The following is a 24,624-nucleotide window of genomic DNA, read 5'->3' as shown; positions in this document are numbered from 1 at the left end:
ACAGCGCATGGTGACTGACACGAATAGTCTGGAAATGTCAGTTTAATGTCAGTGTTCCTGAAAGGGTTCATTCACACGAATGACCTAGGAGGCCTCCCCATAATCTGATCCTTGAAGGTTTGAAGGCTTCTTGGAAACAAAATTCCTGTTTATAAGAAAAATTATTGTTATCTGCACATTTCATTGCTTGTTTAGGTACATAAAAGTGGACTCAATGCTCTCCTTCCACTGTGATTTCACAAGATTTTTCTGTGCTTTCCTGTTACATGCAGAACCCTCTGGACCAGAAAAAGTGGCAGGGACAGAACCACTAGAGGATGCAGTGTGACAGGGGGCATTGCCAGCTCACAGCCAGGAAGGGCAGGTTGGCTGAACTGCTTTGTCTTTTCTCTAGGGATGGCTTTTTTTCCCTTGAGGCAAGGTTAAGGTGAACTTGTAAGCAATTGTGGAGTGAGGCCCCAGCTCTCCTAGCCTGATCTGCAAGCTCGGGTTACTCTTGCTTGTTTGGTTGACGGAAGCCTGCAGTGAGCCTTATACCTGCCTGCTGCCCACTGCCTACTACAGCTCTGAACCTTCCTGGCAGCAGGGCAAAGGAACAGTTTGCAGAGCTCAGACCTTATTATGAAGAAGATTTGCTGGGAAACACCAGGTCAAGGATGGGCTAGCACCACTTGAGAAGGGATTCAGCAACCGAACCGCTGCAAACAGCAGCTGAGCAGTACCTTTCTTCTTTCACAAAAAGTGTCCTTCCCAGAGAAGCCATCAGGGGCACGACTCTGGCAGTGACGGCTCTGACTTCACCTGCCTCTGCAAATGAGTCACGGAGTGTTATAAAAAGCAAGGACCTGCCAAGTCTCATTTCTTGGAACTGAGTGGAAATTTCAGCAAGCAGCTGCTCTTTCATTAGTTTATGCTTTTCCTCTGCGGGTTTCTTGAAGAAGGCCTGGAATCACATAAACTTTCTAGCACAAAGGACCTGTTGCTATGTTTGGATAACTGTGGCTCAGTCCTGGAAGTCTCTGTGTGTTTGGTCTAAATCCGATTTTGATCTTCACGAGGAATCTTGGTGAAACCTGGAAGGAGGGTCAGGACATAAATTAAGAGGTAGGTCTTTCAGGATTGGCAATTCAATCCAATAAACAGAACCTCAAAAATCAGATTAGCTTTACTATATGCTACCTGAAGGGGGTTCATTTTCATCTTGCTGATGGTGTTGAAAGATTGATGTTTTCTAGTTTTTCTCTCAAGTCACAAAAGACAAAAACTGACTGGAAAGTGAAATCAATGAAAACTGATTCTCAGAGAACAGCCTGGTTTTAGGAGTGGAAGTGGCTCATTATAGATGTCAGGACTGTGACAACAGCATAGCGTGAAGACTTTGGATACCTGTAAGCATGCCAATCGTAATCTGTGCATGGGACTATTCCCCCTTGCCAAGTGAAAGCCACGTGTAAATTGTCAGGGTCAGGAGGAATGTGGTGCCAGATGGAAACAACATAAACAGCTGGGAGATTTCATCTGGGATTTAGAGTAAGGACGGGGGACTTTTGTTCTCATAGCTCACTTGTTCCAAAGGTGCCTTAGATACACCTACTTCTTCGGGGAAGGATTTTGCTGTGGAGTCTTGGTAGGTTTTGTGTGTGGCTTTTTTAATTCTTATTTTTGGTGAACGCTTACGATCACTTTAAACATCTCCCGTATTTCAGCCCGGCTCCGGGGTGCTGCTCTTCGCACCTCCGTGAGCGCCGGGTAACAGCAGCAGGGAGCGGACCGGCGGCTCCGCGGACCGGCAGCGAGCAGAGCCCGCATGATGCGGGCGGCTCCGCGGGGCGCCCCGCTGCCTCGCCGCGGGACCGCCCCGGCCGCGGGCTAGGGCTGGGGCTGGGGCTGGGGCTGTGTCGGCGGGGCCGTGGCCGTGGCCGGGGCGGGGCGGAGGGCCGGCAGAGGGAGCTCCGCTCCGCTCCGTTTCGCTTCGCCGCTGCTCCCGGTGACCGGCGCCCTGCCCGCGCCGCTCCGGCACTTTGTTGGCCGGCGGCAGAGGGATCCCCGGCCGCACCGAGCGGAGCCCCGCGGCCGCCGCCGCCCCCCGGCGCAGGAGAAGGACGCCCGGGAAAGGAAGGGAAGGGAAGGTAAGGGGCTGTCGGGGCGGGATTTCACCTGATCGCAGAGACCCCCTTCTTGTTCCGCGACCCCCGAAGCCGCCCGGCTTCGTAACATGGCGAATCGCGGGGCATTAACCCCAGGTCCCCCCGGGGCGGGCGCTGCCGCCGCTCTCCGCTCGGGCAGGGGCCGCTGGGTAACTCCCTCCCGGGCACCCCGCGCTGAGCAGGGCTGTGCCGTGGCGGCTGGGGTCGGTACATAGCGCTGCCGCCGTGCCCTACCCCGCCGCCGTGGCTCGCCGCACACGTAGCTCTCGGTGTGTATGCATAGGTGTACGTGTGCTTTCCTCCTCCCTTGCGGTAACGCGAGCCGCCGCCACACCTGCTCGCACCTTGCTCGCCGGGATCCCTCCGGTGCTCGGGAATGGCAGAGTCAGTACCTGTGCCCTCCTCCTCCTGCCTCACCTTCTACCAGGTGACTTGGCTTTCTGTCTTTATTGTGGTGTTTTTCCCCCTGTGGTTAAGCTGGCTTTTGCAAAGGCGGGATGTATTGCTGGTAGCTGGTGCAGGGCAGCTTTCAGGCGGGATTATCCTGTTGCCTGCCCGTGTTTCTTTGGTGCTGTGCTCTCCCGTCTTCCTCCTTATCTTCTCTATCTGCTAACTTTCCCTGGCTTTCTTACTCTTCCTGCCCCCCTCATTGCCATGACATACGCACCCTTATGCATCTGCCATTGCATGATGGATGACCTGGGTACATGGTAGGAAACAGGTTTGTGGCATTTTGCAGCATGAGCTGAGGTGCTCCTGCCCCCTCGTAACCTCAGTAGGTCTGCACTGTATCTATGAAACCCTTCTTTTAAACCCTAATTTCAAGCCAGCTAGTAATAGGCAGTTGAAGAAGAGTGGAACAAACGTTTCTCAACGAAAACTGGCATTCATCCCTGGCAGTGTTCAAGGCCAGGTTGCACAGAGCCTTGGGCAACCTGGTCTAGTGGGAGGTGGCCCTGCCTGTTGCAGGGGGATTGGAGCTAGATGATCTTAAGATCCTTTCCAACCCTAACTATTCTATGATTCTATGATGTTGTTTGGGAACCAACCCTCCCACTCAAAAGCTGTGCTTTGCTTTGGCTTGTGCGTCTCGTACCCCTCCGAATTGTGGACATGCAGCAGTAGGACCTTTGGTGGAGTCTTTGTTTACTTAAAGTGAATTGCTGAAGATAAAAGTGCTACTGCTCTGTGGTGTTTCTGCTGAAATATTAACTAAAGGGTGAATCTTATGTGTCTTTGCAGTGTAGATCATATTTTAATTGTTCTCTCCATCTTCAAAAATGTGGTCCTCCTCCCTTCCTATTGACCATCTTTCTTCTTGTTTGTGATTGTGCAATGTCTGTATGTCAGCTATAAAAGTTGCTTACATGGGGGAACATAAAAATGACCATTTTTGTTGTTAGCAACTGGAATTACTGAATCAGCATTGTGTGACCAGTCTCCTTTGCATGGAATGCCCGTGGAAATGCTGCAAGGCTTGCCCTCTGAGAAGTGGTTCTCTTCAAGGCCAGGCTTGAAATATGTTAGTTGCTTCCTCTTGGTGGGCAGTGGGGACTGCAAAGAGCTCACAGGGTTTTCAAGGTGTAAGGCAGACACAGCATGTCTCATCTTGATTCACAGTTCACAGGGAGTGTAGCATTATCAGCATACGGGTATCGTCAGGTAACAAGATACTGTGCTCAAGGCTCCAGGGAAGCGGGTTGGGGCTGCTGCTTGCTTTTACTGGGGGAAGCTATGGAAATGTAAGTGGCTTTGGACTTTAATTGTCCAACTGGCTTCTATTGTCACATACTCATAATAGCAGCAGTATTGAGTTACGCCTTCTCGCAGCTCAGAATGCATGCTTCTGATTGCGTGTAATTCTGCAAATAGCCAAAGCATCCCATTAGATTTAACTGGGAGGAGGTAACACCCTACAGGCAACAAAACCCAGTAGTGATTATGTGCTGGGTTACATATAGCTATAATAGAGAGGGCAGGATTGATCTAAAGATACTTAGTTCTGCTGTGTAATTCACAGACGGAAAAAAATGCATAAGTTTTGCACTTGGTGACAGCTAAATTTGTGAAATATGATTGATTTTCTTCCTGTCCGTAGTCTAGCTGTAAATGGCAAATCAGTCACATTAACTGCTGCACTTTTTTTCCCTGTGTGCAAAAGCTTATTAAAATCTAAACATCTGAACTTGAGTAATTGGTGCCCTGAGTGTCAAATATATAAGAACTTTTATTTTCAGCTACTGCAGTGAGATAACAGAAGACTTCAAGTCCACACAATGGAGACTGCATTAATAAAAGTGCTTGCTAACTTTGATTTTAGTTTCTAGGACTTGTTGCTCTTATATTCCTAATTACAATTCCTGCATTGCTCTGTCTTCTCGAATGGTGAATGAGTGGTAAAAGGTATGGAATTTTCTTGAAGATACAGCTTTGCCAGACACAAAAATGGGGCCCTTGGGTCTCTGACCCCTCCAGACTCTTCTCTCTCTGCTGTGGGGCTGGTGGCAGAAGGAAAATGCATTTAACACGTTTGAGCTGTGTTGCTCGTGATACAGTGTGCATGGCCCAATCCTCATGTCTCCATTCAGGGAGAACTGGAAAGGTGCTTTTGCCGTGCATTTTATTTTCTGCATGTGGATATGGCTGTTTCTCACATTTCCTTTGAAATGAGGATTTCTTCTTGCTTTCTCACTTAACAGCATCTGGTTGTGACCCCTTTGTCAGTAGGATTTACAAGTTTTCATCATTCTAGTCCTGAGCTGGGTTCCCAAGGAAGTTAATCAGCAGCTCATGATTAGATGGGTTTTAACTGATCTTGAAGCCTCAGTATTTGCTTTGTGGTACAGAGAGTAGCATGATGCCTGAAATGCCCTTTTTCCTCATAGTAAGGCTGTATTTACACAATACCTGCTAAAACTGTAAGTCATCAAAAATGCCATCTGTAACTAGATTAATAGTACAGTTATATATTGAATTTTCACTAAGGAATTAGAGGCTAATTTCTTGTTTTCAGTGGTAGTTCTCTAGTTTTTCCAGTGTTAAGCACTTTACATTACCAGAAACTAGAATTCTTCCTTTCAGGGAGGGCTGTAACCACTGCCATTTTATCTGAACTCCAGATGTAGGCTCTGATTCATCCGTCAATTTATTCACCTAACACACTGAATTTCTCATGGTTTCATGCAGATCTTGATTTAACCCTGATACCATGAAATTTCTGTTTCCCACCCCAGATCTCAAGTTAGATGGTGGCTGTCATCTGAATTTTAGATTTTGCTGGCAACTTTGCTTGTTAATGCAGTCCTGAATGACTGCTGGAGTTCTCCCTGTTGTGCCCATGGATGAACTTGGGTATAAAGTAATTTAAAGTTTCAACTAAATCAGTGGGACTGTTTGGTGTGTGTGTGTTAAAAAGCATTTACAGAACTGTTGACAAAACAGAGCTCTTCTGACACTGAAATAGAAAGGTGAGACAAGGTGTCTTTTGTGTTTGATACACAAAGATCCTATGTAATGCTGCTTTGTTGCCTGATGAGGTTAGTCACAGCCACCTTGGAAAGGCCAGGATGATGTGGGAAGAAACAACCTTCAGATCTGTTTTGTGGGGAGGGATTTTGTTTGGTTGGTTTTTGTTTGTTTTGTTTTTAATTGCTTGTCATGGACAGTGGGTGGATAAAAGATGGATCAGTTACAAATGGAAAGGTTTGCATTAGCTTTTGAGGACGTGGTTTCATTTTAAGCAGTGACTTTAACCTGCAATCACTAACACATGCCTTTGATTTCATTCTGTTATGCCAGATTCAGTAATTTTTTAAAGTATTAGCCAACACAGGGCCTTGAATTCTACTGGTGAACGCTTCCAGTCCTTTCTTCCCTTCCCTTTCTATGCCAGTGCCTCTGTAATAAAAGTTACTCATGCTGTGAATCTCTGAAGGATTAAGATCTAAAGTGGAAACAGTAAATTACAAATTACTTTATTTGCTTTTATTACCTTTGTCTTTTCCTGAATAGACTTCAGCAGCCTTACACATTCTGGATAGGCAAAGCAGATGCCTCTAGCTTCAAAGGTGCAGGGTTAGTGTTTTCCATGGAATTCCTAAATCTCTGTTTAAGTTACCCATTTTCCCAGGCTTTCTATTGTGTGGTTTTCTCATGCATAATGTCATCCTCAGTACTGATGGTGAGACTGGGGATTCTACTTGCATTTGTTCTTCAAGCTTCACTCTGGTTGGCATTTTGACCATGGGATTTACTATATCCTCCATAAAACTACAGAAGAAAATACCCCGAACAAACCTGTATAAAACTCTAGGTTGTGAAATGATGAACCTCTTATCCTGTGATACTGTGAAACCTTTGAGTATTTCAACAGACTCTTTAGTAAAACCTCACCATTTTAAGAATGGTATCTGTGGAATGAGAGTAGATGTTATGGATGTTCAGTAACGTGAAGTATGTTTTGTGCAGACAACCTGTTATTTACTTATTTTAAAAAAATGCATTGGTTTTACATGAGATGGAGGATTTCTCTTTTAATAATCCAAAATGTTACCACTTATGGATTTGCTGGATTTTATAGGTTACCACTGAAGGTAAGGGAACATCTGACTTCTTTGAAACTTTCCATGAGTGTAGAGGAGCTGTATTCAGCTGACTTAATTGTGAAGTTTCCATAGCTGCTTCTTGGGGCAGGAGGCTGGAATTTGTTGTAACTGCTGGATGTTTCAGACTTAGTCTACTGTACGAGTATCCCTGTGAGCATTAACATACATAGCTTGGGAGTGTTTGTAGCTGGAAAATAAGTGGAAGACTCATAGGATTTGTAGGTATTACTTTGATTTCTGCTGCTGCATGCAAAAGCACTTTTAAAGATTTGACCAAGTAGAAAAGCAGGCACCAGGCTTGCTGCTTCTCCCATCAGTTCTTCATTCTCCTTCCCCTTGCCTTCTAGAAATTGGCTCAAATGAAAGGAGAAGCTGAAAGTAAGATATAAGCAGTACCCTTTTGCTGTTCATTAGTACAGGTCCAAACCCACTAGGAAATGGAAATGATACCTGAACATACCTTTCAAATCAGCTGCATAAAACTTGATCTAAAACCCATGAGAAATACATGGGATTACAGAAGTCCATTTGCTCTTCAGTACCTACAGATACCTGCTAGACACAAGATTATCCTAATTTTATCAATGTTTTAAATTTAGGTAGAATTTGACATTGCTGTGATTTGTTCGCTTAATGCTTGTAGTGATTTGTCTTTCACCTGGAGCATGAACTTTTGGTTAATGAGCACTTCCTTTCATGCTGGGGTGGTTGAGAGGGCTTAATGTTAATTCAGCCCTCTGAATACTCCTTTCATGAAGACTGAGGATTCTGCTCATCATTCTGATGTACTCTTTCTTCTTCCGATGTCACTGCTCTTTTGCTTGCTTCCACAGTGTGTCTGAGGGGTTGTCTTCTCTGTTTCCCACGTCAAAGATCTCTTTGTTTCCAGTGTAAAATATAATTTGGAGTAATTAGCCTTGAGAAAGCTTTCTTTTTCTAACACATAAGGGATTTAACACTTGGTGTTTCAGGAAGTTAGGTGCCTGGTTGGTGCAGGGGTTCATTAAGAGTTCAGTGCCTGTGAGAATCCCAGTGTATCATAAAAACATTTTCAATGTTCAGCATCATTACTCAGAGCATGTGAATGTGAGACCTTTGTACAAAGAGTGAGACATTCATCGTGCATGTTGAGTTCTTCACTGTAACTGAATGTGTATGACAATGATACAGCAAAGACTATGCAATGAAATTGAGTTACATCATGAGGAGCTTGTTGTATCAAGTTGTAATAAAATTCAGCTTGAGGATCTTCTGTGCCATTTTAAAATTGGCATGGAAAAGTCAGACATTTATAGATGTGCCTTTAAAGTAGTTTTCAGTTTTGCGCAACGTGTCTTGAGAAGCCAGTGAGTGCATTATACTGCCTTCAGTTGGAGATACAGATATACATATACATTTCATCTTCAGAACTGGGTGGTAGGCTGTGTATATAAATACACATTTTTCTTCTTTTTACTTCAGTGTCGTCTCAGGCTTTCTTTTCCCAAAGTGGAATTACTCTCTACTCTACTATTATAGTATTACTTACTGCTTTGCAGTTCTTCCCATGCTCTCGCAACCTTAGTGTAATGTTTCTTCTCTTCTGTTTCCTTCTCTTCCTGTATTTAAGGATAAAGAATTGTCCAAGGGTGAGGGCAGAGGGCTGGGTGGTGGGTGGAGTCTGTTGCTATTTTAGCTGCAAACTTTGTTATGGCTAATAAATCTGGGCTAACTGGTGATTAGCCTCTTAGTGCTATCTCATGTACAGAGGGCAGGACAGAGTAAGGAATCTGGACGTTGTACCTTAGTGTCCATTAGGTAAGTCATCCCTGTGTGACGAATGTCCTACCACTTCCTAGAAACAAACACAGCTTCTTCCTTGCAGTCACTGGTTATCTTCTCATGGCTGCTTCTATGCTAACCGCTGCTGCGTTTTGAGCCTTACCTTCGGCTTTGATCTGAGTACTTCTTCCTGCTCAGCCTGGCCCCTGGATGAGTTCTCAGTGTTTTTCTTCCTTTTCCACTTGCCTGAGCCATGTTTCTCTACAGTCTTCCATATTCTAGTCCATCCCATTCTTGAGTCTTGATATAATTTTAATCTCATGGGGTTTTATTTGTTTCTGTTTCTTTATTTATCCTCTAAGTTTTTTCTACCTTTTTTTGTTCTGCTTCACTCTTTGGTTGCACATAGTGCTCTATGTCCAGGTTTGCAGAATGCCTTTCATGCCACTTCTTGCAATAAAGCTCCTTCTTGCTCACAAACCAACTCTTTTTCTCATTTTGTGTCATTAGTCTTTATTCCAGCATCTTCTGAAATGCGTTTCAGACCCATTGATCTCAGTGGGACATATCACATGTGAAATTACATGGGTAGTCAAGTCTTTGTGGGATAGGGTTTTAAAAGTAATGCATTCTCTAAAGGTTTAACACCATGTATTTTGTCTTGGCAGTAATTTTAAGCTTCCATCAAGCAGTTCTACAGCTCAAGACCTGAATAGGAGGTGTTAGAGTGTGTGTAGGCATTTGTTTTCTCTATGTGACTGAGGTGTCTGATACACACACAAAAGTCTGTTCAGTCAATGTCTTACTGAATATGAATGCGAGATACTCTCAAAAGTGCCTCCAATACATGGTGGCATTTGTTCTTTTCTACTTAGAATATACAGGTTTTCTCACTTTTTGTATTAAAGCTGAATGTTGACATGCAAGAAAAGTGAGCATTCCTATGTTTCTTAAATAGTGACAGAGCAGAATACAGCCCTGGATGACAAGCAAGTTGCTCCTGAGGCTCAGCCTTCATGGTGACTGAAATCACTGTTCTGTGCTGCTTATCAACAGTTTGACCTTCTTCAGAGGGGCTTGGACTTCCAGGTTGGGGCTTTAGCAGATGAGGTGGTCTCACTGGCATGTGCAACCTCGTGTTTCATGCTCCACAGCAGCAACTAGTTTAGAGCAGTTGGCAGCAGTGAATGACTTCCTCCCGGGGAAAGAGTGTGCTGACTCCTTTGGAGGGGGTGGATGCTCACAGCGTGAGACTTTATGCCATTGGATTCCTTGAGTATTTTAAGCTGTACTTTTATAACCCTGAAAGTTCTTATTGTCCAAAGAGATCTCCATTTCCTTTTAAAAAGTCATCTAAAGATCTTGGTTTTGGAGCCAGCTGTTTTGTCTCTTTGCCTTGGTTTTCCTATTTATAAACAAAAAATATCTGCCTCTCAGGGGTTCTGTGAGGCTTAATTAACAAATGTTTATACAGCCTTTTGAAGATAGAAAGCACCGTATAAATGCTAAGTATTGTAACTATTACCTCTAGCTGCTCTGTTGTAATTGCAGTAATAAAAGTTTCAGTGCTGGTGGTTGTAGTGTTGTTATTCTAGATACAGTTTTCATGAGCACTAGAGACACTGAGGGTGGTGGTAAAAGTCAAGGTACAGCGTGTGGGAGAGCTGAGCTGAGAGAAGCTGTGCTTCCAGCTGCGGAATATTTGTGCAGGACTTCTTAAACAAAACAAATAAACAGAAGTCCGTAACTGTGAAAGAATAAAACCTCTTCTGCAGTATGTCAGCGTCTACAAGTCACAGGGCTAACGGGGGTAGTCTTTGCTGCATGGTGGTTCACCTGATTAGGCATGAGCTGACAGTGGTTGCATTCATGACATCGGTATGTAAAACAAGGCATCTTCTGGAGATGATTGATAATTGGCAGTATAGAAGAAGAGACGTGGTATAAATCACAATTAGCCTTTAGGATTATTTCTTTTTTTTTTTTAGTAAAACATTCATGACTTAATGCTGAGCTATTTTTATTAATGTTCTTGTGCTTATCTCGCATAACCAGCTTGTTAAAAGAGGATATGAACGCTTTTTAAGCCTCTGACTTACAAATTGTGAGAAATGGAAAAGAAGATTGATTCCAGCAGGCTTGAAGGTAGATTCATTTCTCTTCTACTTAGCAAAATGAGAGAGGGGGGAAGTGAAGCTAAAGACTCAGTGGGCCAGTCAGTTTTAGCTAGGTAGAAAATCATTGGATTTAGCTTTAACGTACCATTTAATTGTAGAGCTTTCACCTAAAAGAAAATAAATGCAGGGGAATTCTATTTTGGTAAATTGATGATAATATCTCCAAGTAATTTCTGCCTAAAATAATAAGGGTATGAAAAATAAAAGAGAAAGTAATAACAAAGGAATACTGAGGGGGAACAATTACTTTCCTGACGCCTCCTGAGGATCTGAGGGGGTTACTCGGTTGCATGATAAGAAGAATATTGTGCTGCTGGAATGTTGGAGAGGATTGATGATAATAATACTGCTTTGAAGAAAACTTCTCTGTTCTTCTTACTGTAAACATTTGAGAGGATAGGAAGAACACCACACCTTCTGTGAGTTCTTTCGGGGTTCTCAATTGCTCATTAGGAGATCTTACTTTGAATATTGTTGTTAGACATTTCTGGTGATTTTTAGGGGGTTCTAGTATACTAAGTTAGGCTGTCAAACTGGCTACAACAAGTGATCTGTTTCTAATCACATCTTAATAGCTAGGATAATGCTTTAGAGATGCTTACTAATAGCTTCTGAATCAGTTCTAATTATGAAGACATGAATAAATTTACACGTTCGAGAGGTAGCATGAATCTGGACCATGTGCAGCATGACTGTAGTGGCTGCACTGCAAGGACTTCTAAACCAGAAATAATGTAAAGAAGGAAACTGATTCAGTCCTTTAAAATTATGTATAAGCAAATTTTCGGACAACTGAGCGTCATTAAACAGCAAGAAGAAAAAACACTAGCTTTTTATTTACTTATTTAATTCTAGGGAAATCCTATTTTAAAAACAGCCGTAAAGCTTACAACCACAAAGTCCTTCTGCATAGAAACAGAAGCAGTTTAAACACACAGAGGGAGGGAATATAACCCTGAGGCCCATATGGAGATGTCCCAAATGGTGGTTGGGACGGTGGGATTACAAAATGTTGTTTCGCTGAAATTATTTTCAGCAGCCAAAAGTGGAAGACAATTCTTAGTGTTGTATTAAAGCTGTTTTTTCTTTACTGTGTGAGGCCGGTGACGCCTCATTTTGAATAAAAGTCTAGGTTTTCTTCAGGGCTGTAGGAAAGAGCAACTTTTTTATGCTCCTTATGTACAACAGTGCAGCAACTTGATAGGAATTTTGACTGTAACATATAGTAGTATAATAGCTATCTTTCGATGTACAGAGAATCTGCCTGAGGGGCCATCAATTTAAATCATAATATAAAATGCTGTTTTAATAAGGTTTGCTCCTTGCACATTTTAAGTGCAAGGAAATGTGTCTGTTGAAACCTTGCTAAACCTGTATTTGCACAGAGTTTTTGGCTTGTTCCCTAGCTGTCAAGGAATTAGTGGTGTGCTTCAATGAGATCTTGCATTACTAGACTGTAATAATTTTTATAAGAAATTCTACACTGCATTTGGTGGTGCTTTATAATAAATATATAATAAATTAAATTAAATTGCCATTGTCAAAACACATGAGCAAAGTAGTCTCATTCCTATCGTTCATGTACTCACTGGCTTACGAAATTAAGTGATTTCCAGTGGACTTCCAGGCTCTTTATACAAGTTGGTGAGGTTTGTTGTGTTGTATTCTTTTGCTTGTGCTTGTGACAAGTTAAACAATGGTGTAGCAGGCGAGGAGCAACTCCATTGACAAGATGACAACACATCTCTCCTGTACTTCCTCCTTTGCCCGTTTACTTGGAAAGGAAGGAAAATTTCAACATATTGGCCCACTTAGTGAGCTCTGGTCCTTGTCTGACCCGTGACAGCGTGACCTCTGGCAGTTATTGTATGGCAACATGCTTTGTATTCAGTTATTCAGAGGAGTGCCTACAGCAGAGATGTCCGGGCGGTGCAGGCATGTCCAAGCTGGCTTTGATTGTACTCTCCCAGTACCAGAAACAGGCTACAGTTGCATGGGACGTGGTGCACTCCATGCCTTCTGGCTGAGGACTGAGGTCCTTACTGCCATGGTTAAATTGGTCCAGTACCCAAATCTGGGTATGGTGTCTGCGCCATAGACACATCTTCTGTCTGCATGCTTTTCTAGAGATCTGCACCTAGCTAAAGCAGACTAGATAGCAAATAATACATATTGTTTGCTTTTCAGGTGGATAAATCAGTGGGATGAAATTTGAGTTTCAGGGTATCTACCTAAGATTTTTTTCCCTTTGGTTTATTACAAAGATTCCTATGGTCATAGGTTCTCCAGGTCTTGGCTAGTGGCAGGAGGCTTTTTGTAGGAGGCACTCATTTTCAGGAGAATTTTATTATTTAAACATTGGGTCTATTTTTAAGTCAGATAATCTATAAAACCTGTTTAAAGCCACAAGGGATCGTTACATCATCTAGTTTGACCTCCAGAGTGTATGAAGGAGGGAGAGTTTCTGCTCTTCTGTTTCTGGTAGAAAAGCACAAAACAAGATTCTTTGGCCTGAGGAAGATAGACACAATAATTTAAACTACCTGCCTCTGGCAGCATTGGTACATTAATGAATTTTGAGTGGCTCTGTGTTTGAATTGTGTGAATGCCAGTATGTTGTGCTACCCTTCAGAGGCTCTTGTTTGCATTTATATGTTTCCTCCTCTGAGATTTCCTCCTCTGCATACAGACCTTTTCCCCCAAAACCTTAGGCAAAAAGCAGATGATCCTGGAGTCTGTACTTCTTTCTCTTAATGTTTCACTGTATAAATTGTATAAACTCGGATCACTTTCCAAACCACTACATACTTCTCTGCATAATCATTTTTTGCTCTAATGGCAGACTGGGACACTTGGTTGCAGAACAGTTTGTAAGAGTTAAAGGCTGTATTGTTCTGTGGGAGAAATCCATAGAACTGTTGCAGAGGTTCTGGTATAGGTTCACCTTGACATTTGAAACGTGAACCTATATAGGGCCTTCCTACCTCCTAGACCATGGAGAGGGTGCTGTACAGTCACTGGGATGTCCAGATGCATGCTGTGCTAGCACTCCCAATAATGTCAGCAGTAACACTTTTCTCTGTGGTCGTTGTCTCCCTTATGGCTGCTACTGAACAAGATTTGCAGACGTCACTTCAGGCATTTTAGGAAATTGAATCCACAAAGAGTGTGTGGGAATGTGTCACAAGTAATGCAAGTCCTCCTTGGGCTTAACCAAACCCCCCCCCCCCTTGCAGAGCTTTAGTGCAGTGACTTCTTTAGGATGTAAAGAAAAGGGCATGGTAATTTTACAGATGACCTTGCTCTTTATGTGCTCCCTGCATGCCTCCCCTGAATGGGACTCTTACTTCCAGTAAAAAGGAAATGTTCTGAGGCAGTGTTGTTGCCATGATTACATAAAATAATGGAGACTTCCAGATATTCCTCTGTTCTACTCTGTTGTAGACATGTGCCTTCAGGGATGAACTGACCTTAAAAATTATGCATATCTGGAACTTAGGGCCATTTTTGTTGTACAGAAGTTTTTTTTCACAGTCATTGGGGTGGTGATACTGTACTCACTGATTAGAAACCATATGTGATTATAGTCTAAATGTGCACTCTCCACTCTGGGCACAGATTCCCCCTAGAGCTTCTTGAAATTCACTGAGTCATTGCTCTGTCAGAAAAAATGCAGGGCTTTTGCCCTCTCTTGCTGTTTCCTCATTTATGCCTGTGAGACAATATCTGTACATATTCTGTGCAGATAGTTTTTCAGTTCTTTCCAATTTTACAAGAGCTGTGTATTTTGTGTTCATCTAGATCTAGTGCCTTTCCTAGGAAAACCACATCTGGTAATGTACGTCTTACACACAATGTACATGCTGTCTTCAGCAGTTGATATGTTCCAGACAATGATGTAGTTCATGGGGTTCACTTTAAATCTAATGGAGCATAGGCTCTGGTGTACAGTGGTACTCAAATGTTTGTGGCTGAGCAAAAAGTCTTCTCCCCTTTCACTGGCTGTAGTAAGCACAAATCTTTTGTTTCAGAACTTACTGAGAATTACCTGAGACCTACCCTGAGCAGACTGAAAGTATTCTTCATTCCTGTTGGAAATGTTCACTGATAAAGCTTGGTAGCGGTGTCCATGAGAAGTTGCCCTCAACTGCAGGGGAGAGAGTTGATCAGGATCAAAATCTTGATCTATAAATACTTACTTGTTTTGCTGATATTAATAGCACAACTTTTTTGTCTGCCTGTTGTCTAGCTTAACTGCTTAAGAGATTGAGGCCCAAAATCTCAAATTAATCACCAACCCACAACAAAATACCAAAACAAACCCCTCAAAAAATAGTGTGCTTTTTTTATTAGTAGGAATTTAAATAATTTGGAAATAATTTAAAAGAATTTGTCACCATTCTTGTTGAGTTTTTTCTGTGTCTTCATCTTACTGTGAGACATCTTTTGTTTGAAGTCTGTACTATTTTAAACCAGTGTTCTGTTTTCATGCAAACTCTGCTGGGCAATGTCAAGCTCCAGACATAAAAGCAAATAAACCAAGAAAACCGTTTATTTGAGATGAGAGGGTTTTTTCCTGAGAAAAAGAGAAAGGATCTAAAACTACCTAATGGTCTCCCTTGTCTCCACTTAATGTTCCTTAATGTTCCTCTGAATCACTCTTGGATTGCTCTCACTGGTATGTCACTGGGATATGAACTACAAAGAAATCTTAAAATGCTACTGTCTTTGGGCTATGTAGTGAAGAGAGGCTGAAAATGCTGCGTTACATGTAGGTTGATTCTGAGCTTACTTTGTTCAGCTGTAGGTTTCAAATGAGAGGTGAAAATTCAGAGATTGATGTGTTTAGTGAATGAAAACATCTTTTGTGTGTTACCCGCACCCTAGTGAAGTAAATATGAGGATTAACGTTTTTGGTTTGCGGCTGTTCATTTCATAGTAGCTGAGATCTCTTTCACTCATCGGGTAATGAGTGAAATAAGACAGCTCAATCTTACTACTCAGTATTGTCTCAAACTAAGCTAAACACGTTTTACTGCAAACTTGTCTAAGCTCTTCTCTATTGAAAACCATCACAATTTTCAGTTGCATGCCAGGCTGAAGAATTAGCTTCCGTATTTCAGTATTGGCATGGCAGGGTTAGGTGTACTAGCAGTAGTAAGTGATGTGAAGATGAAGAGGTGGGTACTGTTGACTGGGGAATGAGCAGAATGGTAATGAATGGGGGCTCATTTCACCTCCATTAAAAACTTAAGTATATGACCCTTGAGAGTTAGGGGAGAGCCTCCAGGGTCCCCTGCTATGAGGCACTTCATTGTGTTTTCACTCAGCTCTTTATCTAGACTTACGCCTTTAAAGGCTGACAGTTAAATGGCAAGTGTATCACTAATTTTCTTTCTTATGAACCCTGTGCTCTTCAAAGTGTCCATTGTATAGGTGGAGCAAAAGAAACTGTTTCTGTTTCCATGTTATTTGTACAGTGTCCAGATCTTTTGCGCTGGCTATAGACCTCTGTTGCTAGCTATTGGACAGTGAAAGCCAAAATGACTGCCCCAGTGATGTTAAAAAATTAAATCCGTAGCCGTGATATCAGGTAGGGCTATGACAGCGATAGTAAACAGGTCTGGAGTGGGGAATGTCGGTGCTGCCACTTGGGAAACCAGAGCTTGTAGCTTTTATCTCTTTTCTGCAAAGCCCTGGGATTCTTCTGTTATCTAGAGTTCAGCCTGGTAAGTCTTGTGAAAACAATAAAACAGCTCACCTCCAGTACCATGATTTTATCTTGAATTAATAATAAGTTGTCTTTTCTCACACAGACAAGTACTTTTGTTTGAAACTAAAATTGCTTTATCTTCTTGGGGATTCTAACACGTTAGCTAACAGATTAAATATGGTGGGGTTTTTTTTTCTTCTCCTAATATTCCTTTTGCTGTCAGGCCTTTTGATCTGCCCTGGATTTTAATGAGTCGTTTAAAAACAGGTATCTATTTTGGCAATTTGACTGTGATGCTCTCTTTCTCAAATCAGTTACCATTTTGAGAATGACATCTGAGTCTGCCTATGTTTCTGCATGACTGGAAACTGTCACTACTCATTTAAACTTATTAGTGCAGGAAATGGATATCCTGGTTCATCTAACAGGGATGAAACATGAGGCAGCAGCATTCAAATTCAAATGTGTTCCCTAGAGTAAAGGAAGAGGAGACTGTAGTCATGAGAGCTTGGACAATTAGGGGGGAAGTGGCAGCTCAAAGGGGTGTTGGACACTTTGCCTACAGGTTGCTAAAAGCAGGTTATGTAATTTTTGGACAGTTCAAGAAAATACTGTGTTTTAAGATGCAAGTTTAATAGAAGGGTACAGTGCTTTAGCTGATGATTATACCATGGAAGATGCTAAATTTTTCTGTCAAGAGGAACCTAAGTTGGAAATACTTACTTTGGGGAGTGGGAATGAGCATTTGAGAAATGACACTTTCAAGAGGGCAGATGCAGAACTCTGACGTAAAGCTAGACCTCTGTAGTGGCTCTTGAGAGTCCACCCATAACGCTGAAGGTATGCAAAATGATGCCTAAAAATGTAGACCTGGAGAATGAAGGCCACAGCACTCCATCTGTCTTTAAAATACCTGAAGCACTCGGGACATACGAGCAGCACTGGCACACAGTCACTTTTCTCATCTAAAAGGGCTGTGAGCCAAAAGAGCAGAAAGAGACAAAAGGAGTTCCTGGGTGACTTGAGCAACTGGTCCTTAACTCTGCCGCTGCTCTTCGTGCAAGGCTGTAGTATGTGAACCCATATATTTTTATTTCTTTATTCTTCCACTTTATTGTACATAAGTGTTTACCCAGAAGAGAGATTATTTTCCGCTACCTCTTCGCTCACTCCTGTGCCTAAATACAAGCCCAAACCTTTCTTGTAATAGGAGTATTTTGATTAGCAGTACCTTCACCATGTGAGACTAGTGGTGTGCTAAGATGAACTACTGGTGTTTCAGAAACTGTAAAACTGACCTGACAAAGTGTCATTTTCAACTCTTTCTTTCCCTTTTTAATATTTTGCTTTCCTTCTCTCAGCAAGTTGTAGATGTGTCTTAATTCTGATGCTGTCATGCAGTTATGTCACTGGTTAACTTTTCTGCAACCTATGGAGAACATACACTCTGAAATGCTTACCTACTCAGTTGGTAAACAGAACTTAAAGTCATAAAGGCATCATGTTTTAACTTTTTTCTTTTTCCCTAAATAGAGTTCAGACTATAGCAGTAATACAATGATCTTGTCTGAAGCTGATGGCTGATAGTGCTCCAAAGGTGATCCAAAAACTCTAGACTTGTTTGGGTTGGAAGGGACCTTAAGGACCATTTAGTTCCAACTCCTCTGCCATGGGAATGGTTAGGACAGACTAGATGTTACTAATGGATTTGTGGCTTCCGTACTACCTCTCAATAACCCATTTATTTCTCTGTTGCAACCTAAGAGTTGTGACCCTCTGCTTAACTGCCAGCATTTTTAAGGTAAGCTTAACAGTTTTGCTAATCTCAGATGGCTTGAAGGCTCTTAACAGATAATATTGGGAGGAAAAGGAAGTTTTGCAATGGTTAAACTTCCTGGAAAAAAAAAAGGCTGTTAAGATTCCTTTAAAAATAAATTAAAAACAAACCCAAGAAATTCAATGAGTCATAGTTTACAGGAACATCAGAATTTTTTTCTTTGTGATGATAACAAGATATAATTTTTTCCCATTTATCCCAAAGGAAGGAAAACTTTGCCAACTTTATTACTGGTGCTGCACTTCAGTATTGCAATCATATTTAAAGGAATAGTATAAAATTTCATCCATTGGTAAAATGAGGATGCTTCTGAACAACTGATAGAGCCCTTCATATTGGGTTTAAACATTGAATAAAAGGAAATGATGAATCAGTTGAAAAAATGTATGAGGAATTTCTAAAAGGCACAGTATAAATAACCAAGCTGGACATTTGCAGAAATACTCACAAAGGAAAACCGTTTTCATTGTAGCAAGTAGTCAGCAGCTCACTGATTTGGAAGAGAATGATGTTTAACTAACAAAATAATTAATTCCCGTAACACCGTGGTGAGACTTTGGCTCAGGTTAAAACTGGAATATTCTCTTATAAAAGCACTAATGCTAATTAGTGAATGAAAGATTTCTTCCACATAAAATCATGTTTCCTGTATGAAGTAGTGACCTGAGCTTAAAGAAAGGTCTTACCTGATCAGCCTTGGAGGTATTGCACTAGGGATTACATATATTTACAACTCTTACACTAAATAACATTTGAAAAGGATGTGCTTTCATCTAATGGAGATGTGTTGTACGTCAAATTTTCAGCTCATGGGGACCATCCTGTTCTCCCTGATGATTTTTTTCACAGCTCATTGTATTCTTTCTTTTGAATCTCTCTGTTGTGCGCAGGGTTTTCTCTTGACCTCCTGCAAAGAAACCCTGTTTTTATGATCTGAAGTGAAATATTTTTATTTATTTTGCTTTGGTTTTTAGGCACTTAAAAAAAGTGTATCAATAGTTATCTTGTCCATTTTGTTCTTGCAATTGCAGTAGTGTAGATTATCAGAAATCTGGTTTGTCCTGCACCTTGAAAGTTGCTATGGTAACTGAGCACTGTATATCCCATTTGGGACTTGAGTTAGGTGTGCACACTTCATTTAAATTTCTAGTAGTCCTCTTGAAATGTCTTAAGTCTGTGAACTCATAAAGCATCACCTCTGGTGTACTAAGAAAAAGCAATCCCTCGCTCTGTCTCTGCCTTACTTGCTGCATCCCATTTCTCTGCACCTTTCTTCCCACTCTGTGTTGAGTGAGCAACTGGAGATGCTGCTCTGGAGCTTCCCATGTGCTGATGGGCAGCGATGAAGGGGCTGGCCCAAGGTGTTGGTCTCCAGTAGCATGGCTCTCCCTCCATCAGCACAGTGCCTGTGGGAAGGGGACACTTGAGGAGCCGATCGCGATGTGGGGACACTGAATTGTTTGGGTGCAAGGGCTGGGTGGGTACTATCTGCACCACTGGGTTTCTGCTCCTTAAAATTGCTTTCTGTTCCTCATGCTTTAAAAGCAGGCAGGTGTAAGCTCTGCTGGTTGGCATCCTGTACCCTGCTGAGGCATTGCTTCCTTCTGAAGCATTGCACAGGTAAGTTAATGTCCTAGAGGCTGGACCTTGTCCATGGTAGGTCAAGCACTTCCTTTTCATCACCCCTTTTCTAAGAAGATAACAGAAATAAAAGGGGCTGTATGTGCACTTAAAGGAAAGAAGGAAATCTTGATGGCGATGAACTCTTAGAAACCATTGTGTAAATATTTTTACATTATCTAGTAAGAATAATTCCCTCCTCTTTCATTTTTATGCCTTTTTTGCCAAGCTCTAATCAAAAGAGTCTTGTTTTTTAAGATGCTGGCGTCTCCCACATGCAAGAATGTGACATCTGCTCTCTTTCTTCTTCTGTGTAAGATGTTCTGTCTTATTTTGGGTGAGGTTTTACCACTCATTCTGTGGTAGGGCTGTGGGCCAACCCTTTGGTGCCCCTAGGCACTCAATGGAGCAGAGCACAGGCTGGGTCACAGATGATGGGCTGGGTGCTTCTCTGAGTTCGCAGCTGGATTGAATTATGATGTTGGGTTTGGACTTTTTTATAATCTAGCTGAGGAGTTTAGCGCCATTTGTGAGCTGTTTGTAGTGGGTGTCGGTTCGCACATTCTGGAGCACATCTAGGTGAAAGAAGAGAGGCTGGGAGGGATAGCAACCTGCATTGCTGGTTGTAGGTGTATTTCACAGGTGTTTCATGATGTGCCTGGACTAATCGATAATACCACAAAATCTGTGTAAGATTCTTTCTTGCTATCATCAGATCCTGCTAGTTTGTTGCATTTAACTTCTGTAGGCTTTGTGCTAGGTATGTTGAGACATCTGTAAATATTTACTCAGTTCCAGCTGGTAGCTTCCTATTGCCTACTTCTCATCATCAGTTTATTTGCAGCATTGAGTGGTGGCTTTGGCGCCTGTGGGGTAAAAAATAAAGAGCAGATGGATATTTATTGAGCCCAAACTGTCTTTGAGCCCTGCTTGTGGTGGGGATTCCATGACTTTGTGGTAAGTAAGAGGCCATTTTGGTAATTCAAGAACTCCGTAGCTTCCATTTGCCAGGATATCATCGTGATGTCATTCTTTTATCTTCTTTTTCCTTTCTGTTCCCCCCCCCCAGAAGCATGGGGGGGAATCTAGTTCTCAGGTAATACTGCCAGTTCCTTTGCCCTTGGAGAATATTCTTCTGCAGATTTTAGGGATTATGTTTGGTTTGTTTGTTGTGGGTTTTTGGTGGGCTTTTTAAAGCCAGTTTTAGTAAACAAGTTGAACTTGCTCAAGGCTAGAGATACAAAGACATTTAGGATAGTGATCTCAGGCCTTATGCTGAGACATGTTTGCACACCAGCTCTGTTACCAACCTGGAAACCATAGGTAATTTGTTTTCTGTGTAAGTGTCCTTGAAGAGGAGGCAAACGGAAAGTAATTCAAAAACCAAAGCTCATAATTGTCCTTCTGCCTTTGCTGGAGGTGGAGAAGAGGGAGTTATTGTGCATGTCCACAATTTGGCTTTTTTTTTTACCTCTTTTATGATCTTTGATAGCTGGGAGGGGAGTAGTATTTTGCATAGTTATAACTAGAAATCTGTTGATGTTTTGCATCCCAGTCCTGACTTGAATGCAAATAAGCATTCAGTTAGGTAGAACAGGTATAATTCATACCCCCGGGACACTGATTGAGAATAGCTGTGTAAGGCCATAGGTATTTCCCTTCCCTCATGCAAATTAAGGGACACATTTGCCCAGCCCCCTCCATGTTTTGCAGTCCGGCTAACCTGGAAAAGAACAGTGAAGTAGGGGGTTTATAACAGCTTACAAAGGGGAAAAATAAGAAGGACAGGCTATTTTCTTCCTTGTGTACAAGCTAAGCAGAGAGCTCCTGCATCTGCTGCTGTGTCCCAGTGCTTGCTCTGGGAAGTGCTCAGCTGGGCTTCATGGCTTGGATGAGAAGTTCTCCATTGGGTTGTGACAGAGGAATGTGATTTGCAGCCCTGGTTTTGCAAGGAGATTTACAGTGAAAGTAATGCTGGAAACTGTCAAATCACAAAGGAATTGCAGATTTATAAAAAACAATATGCCAAGCTAAAGTTAGTTTGTTTGGAACTGTCTAAGCATTGATACATGGGAAAATTATTATTTTCTTGCCTGGCTAGAATACCACCAGCTTGCACACTGTCAAGAAGAATCCACATGTAACGTGAATAATGCATAATCGTGTCTCACTGGAACTTAAAGATAGGATTTACAGGGCCGATGGGCTCTTTGTTGTATCAGCATTGTGTGGTTATAGTGCAAACAAAAACGCTCTTCAAGTACCTAGAAAAGAATCAGAATGAAAAATATGTCATGTTTTTCATTCTGTGAATTGTTATGTCTCTGAGTAAGTCTTGTATGCAAAGTGTTTTTACTTCCCTCAGGAAGACAGGTGATTAAACATAATATTCTTATTTTCCTGTTGCTGCAGTATTTTTGTGGCTCAGCAGTAAGCATTTCTTTTTTAATCCATCTCTGCCCACTGTGTTTGGTTTTACCCACTGAAAGCAGTCTTCATTTTTGGCAGTTTCATGTAAATCGGTATCATTTTGGGGACAGGCCTTTGCCATGTTGTTGCTACTGACTGCAGGAACAGAGAAGAGGTATTTCGATTCCCAGCTGTGTGTTGACAACCCTGTGGTCAAAACTTATTTTTTCTTGGTCTTTCCAGTATCCATCCCACCATTGCTGGTATCAGTATAGATAATGAGAGGTTAAAAAAATGAACCAAGTGACTTATACTCCCATTTCTACAAATATAGCATCTTCCTGCCTAATTTTCCTGAGAGAATTTGTTCTAAGGCTGTTTGCTCTGCAGACAATGGACTGTGTTCACCTCACTACTTTCACAAGGGTAGATTGGGGTATCTTGTGAAGTCACTGGCCCAGCATCATTACTGAGCAACTTTTGCCAGGTTAATTTATGATAAAACTTAAAGCTATTACTGACAAGCACTTAAGTATTTTTAACATTGTAGGTGGAATGTGTCATCTCTCAGTGGGACAGCTACCTTAGCCTCGAGTAGGAGATGATGTGCACAGGCTGAATGCTTTGTATTCATTCTGCTGCTGTACTCTAAATCATCCTGCATCTACATTAATTTCCTTTAAGAAAGATTTAGAACTTCGAAATCCTGGCCCGAGCGTCATTCTTCTGAAGTAACTTAATAAATTGGCATGTAGCCTTGCCATCTCATGATTCATTGGGGTCCTCAGGCAATATTTAGTGTAACAGAATAAGCAGTGCTCCAGTTAACACAATCATCTGTTATGCAGGGAGATGCGTTTATGCCTTTCAAGACAAAGAACCTTTTCACTATAAGTCCAGCTATTATTCTGTTAATTCTTTGCGGAGAATTGCCACGTCTTTGTTTTCCTTTGGGTAGGGAAAGTGTTTAGCATGTTCTCACTGAAGAGCCCAGAGTCTGAAGCTGCAACACTTACATGAGGATTAACTCTTTTAAGGACTTGAGAGTCCCTGTGGGGTTGCCTGAGCCCATTAATCAAAGATTGAATTTTTGGCCTAACATATTAGTTATGTTTGTCCAATTCCTAGAGGGCCAGTAAATCAAATTAATCTTAATTAAATTTAAACTTGTGATATGAGACACAAAAAATAAAAAAAGAGAAAGTCATAATACCATACAGTTTAAAGCTTGAAAGTACTATTAGACAAGCAGTTACCCTTTATGTTTAAAATATAAATACATTTTAAATACACATTCATGCAAATACGTTTTAACTTAATCATTTTCAGGCTGGAGTTAGACTTTCAGTAAAACACTGTGCTTTTGTCTTCATGGGAGGATTATTTTGCAGAGCAGTAAGTGGAAAGCTCATTTGATAAGTCTATTGCGTTCATGCTAAGCCTGTAAATAATTTTGATTAAATTTGCAACTTTCATGGTAATATTAATTAATATTAATGTTAGAAACATAATTCTTATAGTGGACATTTCCATATGCTAGAAAGGGACAAAGCTAAAAGTGATAAAGGTGGTAGCCACTTATATGTGTGGGTTTTGCATGTATTTTTAAGTTGACTTAAATCTTCCACATAAATCCTGTACTAGGAATCCTTAAATCTGTGAGACCATGCAGAATTACTTAATCTCCTGAGGATGTGTGCATTTTATTAAAGCAGATGTCAGTTTCGCATCACGAGGCCTGGTGATTGTTTTTGAGGAAAATGTCTCTATTTAAATCCAGTAGAAACTTTTTTGAAATACTTATCATCAGGCCAGTATTGCCCTCTTTCAAAAGAAGAAGGCATCTGTCCAATTCTCATTCTGGAGGGTGTATTTAGTGTTCTTTTGTATCTCTTCTTTTTACATCTCGTAAGAAAATTTGTGCAAAACCAGACATCACGAGGGTATTTTTTTTCCTTTGAACTAAATTAGATTTCAATGCTCCAGCGCTGTGAAAGTCAGTATTAGCTTTGGTTGTTCTTGTAGAAGCATTCTCATTACAAGCTGTCATTTACTTCATCCCTTGGCCCATTTCTTCACTCATCTTTTTTTAAAACAAGTCCTAGAAACTTGTAGGAAGTTTTGCACAGGGTGTGCTTGGTGTAATCCACTGATATAACTTATATATTTCATAGGTCTGGGTCTTAGGTGGGCAACCTGAAGTAGCTGGTGTATGTTTGGGATTTTAGTTTTTGGTATGGCATGACACTGACAGGAGTGTTTTCAGCCTCCTGAGAAATGAAACTTTTTTCTTCAGAGTATGATCATAGAATCATTGACTGGTTTGGGCCAGAAAGGATGTTAAGATCATCCAGTT

At 41.5% G+C, this 24,624-nt stretch overlaps 1 protein-coding gene across 6 annotated transcripts in view; it reads left to right on the top strand.

The window, feature by feature from the left end:
* Positions 1 to 919: 919 nt before the first annotated feature.
* Positions 920 to 24,624, top strand: part of EPS8 (EGFR pathway substrate 8, signaling adaptor) — a 135,410-nt gene continuing 111,705 nt past the window's right edge. For 3 of the 6 annotated variants that reach the window (XM_065683294.1, XM_065683249.1, XM_065683275.1), the window contains exon 1: positions 1,922 to 2,129. The gene's annotated coding sequence lies outside the window, so the exon portion shown is untranslated. Of the gene's footprint in view, positions 1,105 to 1,921; positions 2,130 to 2,342; positions 2,575 to 24,624 lie in introns of those variants that run through there. The other 3 variants (XM_065683259.1, XM_065683311.1, XM_065683266.1) reach the window with 3 other exon arrangements.

Source organism: Lathamus discolor, chromosome 1 (assembly GCF_037157495.1).
Source record: "Lathamus discolor isolate bLatDis1 chromosome 1, bLatDis1.hap1, whole genome shotgun sequence".
NCBI lineage: Eukaryota > Metazoa > Chordata > Aves > Psittaciformes > Psittacidae > Lathamus > Lathamus discolor.
Note: the sequence above shows the minus strand (reverse complement) of the source record. Positions and strands in the feature narration are given on the sequence as shown.